Source organism: Sapajus apella, unplaced genomic scaffold (genome assembly GCF_009761245.1).
Source record: "Sapajus apella isolate SASKATOON/1434 unplaced genomic scaffold, GSC_monkey_1.0 scaffold7, whole genome shotgun sequence".
In the NCBI taxonomy this organism is placed as follows: domain Eukaryota; kingdom Metazoa; phylum Chordata; class Mammalia; order Primates; family Cebidae; genus Sapajus; species Sapajus apella.
In genome coordinates, this window is record NW_022436947.1 from 3,713,025 (window position 1) to 3,720,902 (window position 7,878).

Here is a 7,878-nt window from a genome sequence, read left to right on the forward strand (position 1 = left end):
CAGAATATTTTTTAAAATAATTATTAAGGCTGTGAGTGGTAACTCATGCCTGTAATCCCAGCACTTTCAGAGACGGAGGTGGGACAATCTCTTGAGGACAGGAGTTCTGAGACCAGCCTGACCAACATGGCAAAATCCTGTCTCTACTAAAAATACAAAAATTAGCTGGGCATAATGGCACACACCTGTAGTCCCTGCTACCTGGAAGGCTGAGGCAGAAGCATCGCTTGAACCTGAAAAGTGGAGGTTGCAGTAAGCCAAGACAGTGCCACGGCACTCCAGCCTGGGTGACAGATGACAGTGTCTAAAAGAAACAAGAAAATGCCAACAGCAGATAGATATTGAGTGCTTACATGCATCTTCTCACTTAGCCCTCTCAAGAGCCCTATGAAGTATTAGACACTGCACCTGGCCCATTCTGTAATTTTAGTAAAAATATTAGAGAAGGATAAATTAAAATGATGTTTCGTGACCAATGTTTTATATCTTTATCTTGCACAAAAATTTTCCAGGGACAGGGTGCACTGGCTCACGCCTGTAATCCCAGCACTTTGGGAGGCCAGGGTGGATGGATCACTTGAGGCCAGGAGTTCAAGACCAGCCTGGCCAACATGGTGAAAGTCCATCTCTACTAAAATACAAAAATTATCTGGGTGTGGTGGTGCAGGCCTATAGTCCCATCTATTCTGGAGGCTGAGGCAGGAGAATTGCTTGAACCCAGAAGGCAGAGCTTACAGTGAGCTGAGATCATGCCACCACACTCTAGCCTGGGCAACCTTGAGACTCTGTCTGAAAAACTAAATTCAGGTATATGAAGATAATTCACAATTAACTCAGTTTAATATCTGCTTAAGGTCTTAAAACTAAGGACTTGGAAATTTCAATCTATGCTGGCACATTAAATCTGCATGATTTAAAGCCTTGTAATAATCCCTTTTATAAAGAATTATGTATTATAATTTAATTTAGTTTGATACATAATTTTAATATTTTATAATATCTGAAATAGCTTATTTGATGAGTAAAATCAGTAAAGGAAACTAATAAAACTCAAATTAATTAGCCTTTATATTAGAAAATAAGCTCAAGACTTGTTAAAATAAGAAATTATGGTAAATAATTTTATACTGGTAAAATCTGAGAAAAGACAGCTATTTCTAAGCCAAAAGCGTTAAGCCAGTTTAATTTAGTCAAGGAATCCTCTTTATTAGGATTATTATATAAAACTTTTCCCATTATAAGTGTATATTAGCTATAATTTTTAAGTTGTTTAAAGACAATTTTTAAAAAAATTATTTATTTATTTATTATTTTATTTTTTTATAAAGATGGGGTTTCACCATGATGGCCAGGCTGGTCTCAGGTGATCCACCCACCTCGGCCTCCCAAAGTGCTAGGATTACAGGTGTGAGCCACCGCACCCAGCCTAAAGACAATTTTTGGTTAGTTGCAATGGTTCATGCCTGTAATCCCAGCATTTTGGGAGGCTGAGGCAGGAGAATTGCTTGAGGCCAGGAGTTTGAAGCCAGTCTGGGCAACATAGTGAGAACCTATTTCTATTAAAAAATTGTTGCTGTTATCACATTTCCTATTAACCAAGGCCATCAGTTAAGTTCCTAAATAAACTTTATTTTTTATTTAGATGGAGTTTCGCTTTTGTTGCCTAGGCTGGAGTGTAATGGCATGATCTTGGCTTACCTCTGACTCCCGGGTTCAAGTGACTTTCCTGCCTCAGCATTCCAAGTAGGTGGGATTACAGGTATGTGCCACCTACACCTGGCTAATTTTGTATTTTTAGTAGAGACAGGGTTTTTCCATGTTAGGCTGGTCTCGAACTCCTGACCTCAGGTGATCCGCCCCGCTCAGCCTCCCAAAGTGTTAGGATTACAGGCATGAGCCACCACGCCCAGCCTCTGCTAAACTTTTTAAAAACATTTTTTCTGTTACCACTTTTGTTATAACTGAGCGAATTGTAAGGAAAGCGCCATGCACTGAGATTGAATCAGGAGTCCTTTATTGCCAGTGACTGAGAGTCAGCTCACGCTCAAAAATCTCTTGGACCCGAAGAAGGGGTTTGATTCCTTTTTATATCTTGCTTAAGAGAGGGGAGGAGGAGCCTAGCTGAAGCAGAATTTACAGAAGCAGAACAAGCAAGTTAGATAAGGAAGCTGGTAACTAGGAGGCAGGAGGTTCCCATGATTGTTGATTACTAAGGAGGGTATACACAAGTGGTTCCCATGATTGCTAGTTACCAAGGGAGGTATTTGGTATTTGCTATACAATCAATCAGGGGGGTATTCACAATAGCAAGCAGGCTTGCCAAGCAGGATATGGTTACAATGGTTATATGCCTCTCTAGTTCTGAGCACAGCATGACCCAGCATAGTAGCATGACCCAGGTATGCACTCAAGGGAGAAATGGCAGGAGGGGTGAGACAGAGGTTAAGATGGAGTCCGCCTGGCTGTCAGCAAGATGGAGCCTGTCAGGCTAACACAGGGTTAGCACAACGTTAGCAAGATTTTTTTTAGAGATAATACCTTTAAAGCACAAAAAGAAAGAAAAAGCTCTAGAAATCTTTGAGTTCCTCTTCATATTTATATTAACATTTGACATATTAATACCATATCTGTTGGATAGTTGGAAGAAACACTTGCTTCATTAAATTTAAAAAAATCTTACAATCTGGTTTATTAATTTTCTCTATATATTTGCTTAAAATACTATAAAATGGAAAATTTTACCAATTCTTGTGTAAGCTGGAATTGCAATGGCAATGAAGCAGAGACTAATGTGGAAGCAGAGGTGTCAGGATCTATGAATACTATTGATCAGTTAAAGTAGGTGTTTCTGGCCAGGGGGGTGGCTCACGCCTGTAATCCCAGCACTTTGGGAGGCTGAGGTGGATGGATCACCAGGTCAAGAGATGGAGACCATCCTGACCAACATGGTAAAGCCCTGTCTCTACTAAAAATACAAAAATTAGCTGGGCATGGTGGCATGCATCTGTAATCCCAGCTACTCGGGGGGCTGAAGCAGGAGAATCGCTTGAACCCGGGAGGTGGAGGTTGTAGCGAGCCGAGATCACACCACTGCGCTGCAGCCTGGAGACAGAGTGAGACTCTGTCTCAAAAAAAAAAAAAAAAAACTAGGGATCCCCAACCCTGGGGCACACACAAGTATTGGTTAGGAACTGGGCTGTAGAGCAGGAGTGAAGCTCCGGTATTTACAGCTGTTCCTTATTGCTCCCACTACGGCCTGAACTCCGCCTCTTGTCAGATCAGGAGTAGCTTTAGATTCCCCCAGGAGCACGAACCCTGCTGTGAACTGCGCATTCAACGGATCACCCTTGCATGCTCCTTATGAGAATGTAATGCCTAAGGATCTGTCACTGTCTCCCATCACCCCCAGATGAAACTGTCTAGTTGCAGGAACACAAGCTCAGGGCGCCCGCTGATTCTGCATTATGGTAAGTTGTGTAATTATTTCATTACATATTACAATGTAATACTAATAGAAATAAAATGCACAATAAATGTAATGTGCTTGAATCATCCTGAAACCATCCTCCATGCCCCCCTCCACCAGACCCCGCTTCATCCCCATCCATGGAAACACTGTCTTCTAAGAAAGCAGTCCCTGGTGCCAAAAAGGTTCCCCACCGTTGAATTAAGGAAATAAAGATGGCTGGTGCGGTGGCTCACACCTGTAATCCCAGCACTTTGGGAGGCTGAGGCAGGCAGATCACCTGAGTTCAAGACTAGCCTGGCCAACATGGTGAAACCCCATCTCTACAAAAAATACAAAAATTAGCTGGGCGTGGTGGTGGGCACCTGTAATCGCAGCTACTTGGGAGGCTGAGGCAGGAGAATGGCTTGAACCTGGGAGGCGAGATTGCAGTGAGCTGAGATGGCAGGAAGCTGAGATCGTACCACTGCACTCCAGCCTGGGAGAAGGAGCAAGACTCTATCTCAAAAAAAGGGAAAAAAGAAAAGAAAACAAGAAAAAGAAAACAAGAAAGACATAATTATGCACCACTAGGACCCTTGGGGGAATCATTATTAAAATTGAAGTAATTTTATTATTTCTTTCTAAATATAGCAGCATAGTCTCTCTCTTTTTCAGTTTCCGTGTCTTTTATAATAAGACAGTCCCTTGTGTTTACTTCCTTGTGTAGGGCAACACTATAAGAAAACAGCCCAGATGATTGCAACGTGAATAATGGTATGCTCTGTTGCTGGGGAGCTACTGCTATGCTACTGCTTAGCCATGTTACAGCTCCGCAGCTGTTACCCTGTTAGGTAACAGAAAGACTCAAACCTCACGAGAAACTGGGAGGAGATGAGAAATTGCCTCATTACAGCCTCCTTGGGAGATAGAAAAGTGAGTGCGAATGGCTCCAAGCAGCTCCTCAAAAGCCTCCCATGTGCTCAAGGTTCAGAAGGGTGCAGGATGTTTGGCCAACACTCAGATTAGCTGCAGTTCAAGCTTGGCTTATGTGATCTATGGATATATGCGATGTCACCACAAGCCAACAAGGAGCTGCTCTTTTACATTACATAGTAAAAGTCAGTCTTCAGGAACTTACTCCAAAAGGTATATGTATGAGGCAATGCAAAGATGTCTAACACCAGTCTCCAGTTCAAAGAGCCTAGAAATAGAGGTGGAAATTGATGGTGCTAATTATCAGATACAGCTTTGACCAATGACACCTGTGCATAAGGGTCTTCCTTTCATGCCACACATCTGGGAAGAATGCTCCTAGAATTTGGTTGTGATCAGTGTATTTTGTTTTTGTTTTCTGAGATGGAGTCTTGCTCTGTTGCCCAGGCTGGAGTGCAATGGTATGATCTCGGCTCACTGCAACCTCTGCCTCCTGGGTTCAAGCAATTCTCTTGCCTCAGCCTCCCAAGTAGCTAGGATTACAGGTGTGCACCACCACACCCAGCTAATTTTTGTATTTTTAGTAGAGACAGAGTTTCACCATGTTGGCCAGGCTGGTCTCGAACTCCTGACCTCAGGTGGTCACCTGCCTTGACCTCCCAGAGTGCTGGGATTACAGGCGTAAGCCACTGCACTGACCACGATCAGTGTATTTGGAGCCTTGACATTTTCTGGTTCCGCCTCTTGGACTCTTGGTTGCCCAAGGCCGTTTTAGGCAAAACTCTGTTGTGATCTTCCTTGCAGTTGGCTGGTGTAATTTATGTGCTGCAATTGTTTCTCAGCTTTCCACAGTTGACGCTGGTGTTTCACATTTCCTTTCAGACCCTCCTTGCCCAGAAGGTAGGTGGATTTAGGAAGAGGAGATAACTAGACTTAGGAAGAGGAGATAACTAGTTTAGGGTTTCTAGGACAATTGTTGGGCTGTTCACGTCATTGGCTTCTTTGCCTTCCTCAGGGAGATGTTAGGAGATACTATTTATACATAACATAATCGTAATGCATCTGACCGTGCGTAACCCAAGAGGTCCCTTTAATACTGATATGTCTTCCTGTTTCCTCTTTCCACTGTTGCATCTCTCCCCCATCCCCAGCTTTATCCTGGAAATAAATGCCAGAATCTGCTTCACTGTTTTCTTTTTTTCCTCCTGCCTTTTGTATGATTCTTATTTATTTATTTACGGGAGACAGAGCCTCACTCCGTCACCCAGGCTGGAGTGCAGTGGCATGATCATAGCTCCCTGCAGTCTCAAACTCCTCTGCTCAAGTGATCCTTCCCCCTGGGCCTTCCAAAGCACTGGGAATTATTGGCGTGAGCCACTGCGCCTGGCTTGCGTGGTTCTTTGAAGTTACCCCAGGCAGTGTTTTGCTTCGCTGTCTAGTCTCAATACTTGTGTTACCTGCCCTTTTCAGGTACAGTATTCACTTTGATTAGAAAGAATTGGGTTCCAATCAGAACAAATGCGGCTATTAGCAGAACCTTAGAACTCTGTGTGGATAGCAGGGAATAGCGCTGGTGGAATGTGAGGTCATTGGTGTAACTTTTTGAAGGGCATCTTTAATGAATTATCTGCTGATGCCCTAAAAGCTTCTGCTTTTTGAATTTTTAATTGACTCCAAGGTTGGAACATGTCTAAAATTGCCCTTGTCTTTGCAGAAGCTGTTGACTGCAAGAGCTTTGGATTGATTGCAGTTTACTTCTATTTTGTTGTCCATCCAATCTCTTGTGCTTCCTGTTTTTGAGGGTTTTGAGTTCATCAACTGTATGCTTTCTTTATTCTAAAGGTGGTATGAATTTGGTCTTTTAAATTGGCTTTCTGCATAGTTATTTTAAAAAATTGGGAACAGGAAGGGAAGTAGATGACCAGCTTAATCTAATCCCTTATTGCTTCCATCGTAATAGCAGTGTGTTATTTATCAGAGCAATTTTCTCTTGGCTTATACTGAAGACATAATTTATAATTTGTAATTTCTGTTTCCTGCATGAACTCATTTTCATTAGGACCCATTTGTCCATGTGCTCCAAATGCAAACACTGAAAGCATGAAATCTGTTATCAGTATAATGATCTGAGAACACATCAAATGCATACAAATAGGTGAATTTTAATGGATGGGCTGTTTACTTTAAGCATTATAGAGATGAACCTAAATGGATTAGTTTTTTAGCTCATATGCAATGAGCTGAAAGCATGGCATTAGGAACCGGTACCCTTTAGCACCTATCAAGAAAGACTCTTGTGTTAACAGGCTTCCTCAAGCCCAGTTCTATTGACATTTGAGGCCAGATAATTCTTTGCTGTGGGGAGTTACCCTGTGCATTGTAGGTTAACAGTATCCCTGTCCTCTACCTGCTAGATGCTAATGCCACCTCTGTGTCCCCCACCCCAGTTGTGACAACCAAAAATACCTGTAGACATTGCCAAATGTCCCCTGAGGGAGGGTGGGACAAAATTAACCACAGTTAAGAATCTGGCCAGGTGCGGTGGCTCATACCTGTAATCCCAGCACTTTGGGAGGCTGAGGCAGGCAGATCACCTGAGGTCAGGAATTTGAGACCAGGCTGGCCAACATAGTGAAACCTCATCTCTACTAAAAGTACAAAAATTAGCTGGCCATGGTGGTACATGCCTGTAATCCCAGCTGCTAGGGAGGCTAAGGCAGGAGAATCGCTTGAATCAGGGAGGCGGAGGTTGCAGTGGGCTGAGATGGTGCCACTGCACTCCAGCCTGGGTGACGGAGCAAGACTCCATTTCAAAAACAAAAACAAACAAACAGAAAAAGAATCACTGTGGTGAAGGAATGAAACCACTCACTCAAAACAGCTTTTCCCATATTAGATTATAAAAATCTATAACACATGACTGTATGTCCATTACATCCAACTCAGTACTTTTAAATAGAATAATCTTGTCACAATCTCATGAAATATTAAAAACATTGATTGATGATGATATCTGAGCTCAGCATGACTAAAAGTAAAATATGCAAGACAGAAGATAAAGCTCTACATCAGAAATTAAAATAAATAAGAATTCCTATAGTCAACTGCTAATCAAAGAAGAAACCAAAATAAAATTTCAGAATATCTAGAAAATAACAAAATTGAAAACATTACATTTATGAGGCCTTAACCAAAACAGTGCTCAGAGAAACATTTATTGTATTCAATGTTTATATTACTAAACAAGAAGAAGAAAAACAAACCAAAAAAGAAATGAATGCAATAGGTGTTCAACCTAAGAAGTTAGAAACTTATTGACAAACTAAGAAAACCAGACAAAAGATATCAGTAAAAGAAGACAGAAAAAAAAAAACCAGCAGAAAAACAATCAATACTTTCGTTTTCCTTTGGGAAATTTGCTCTAAGTAAAATCCAGAAAAAAAAGCAAAACTTCCTTGATATACCACTACTTGATTGGTAGGAAAAGGAACAAAACC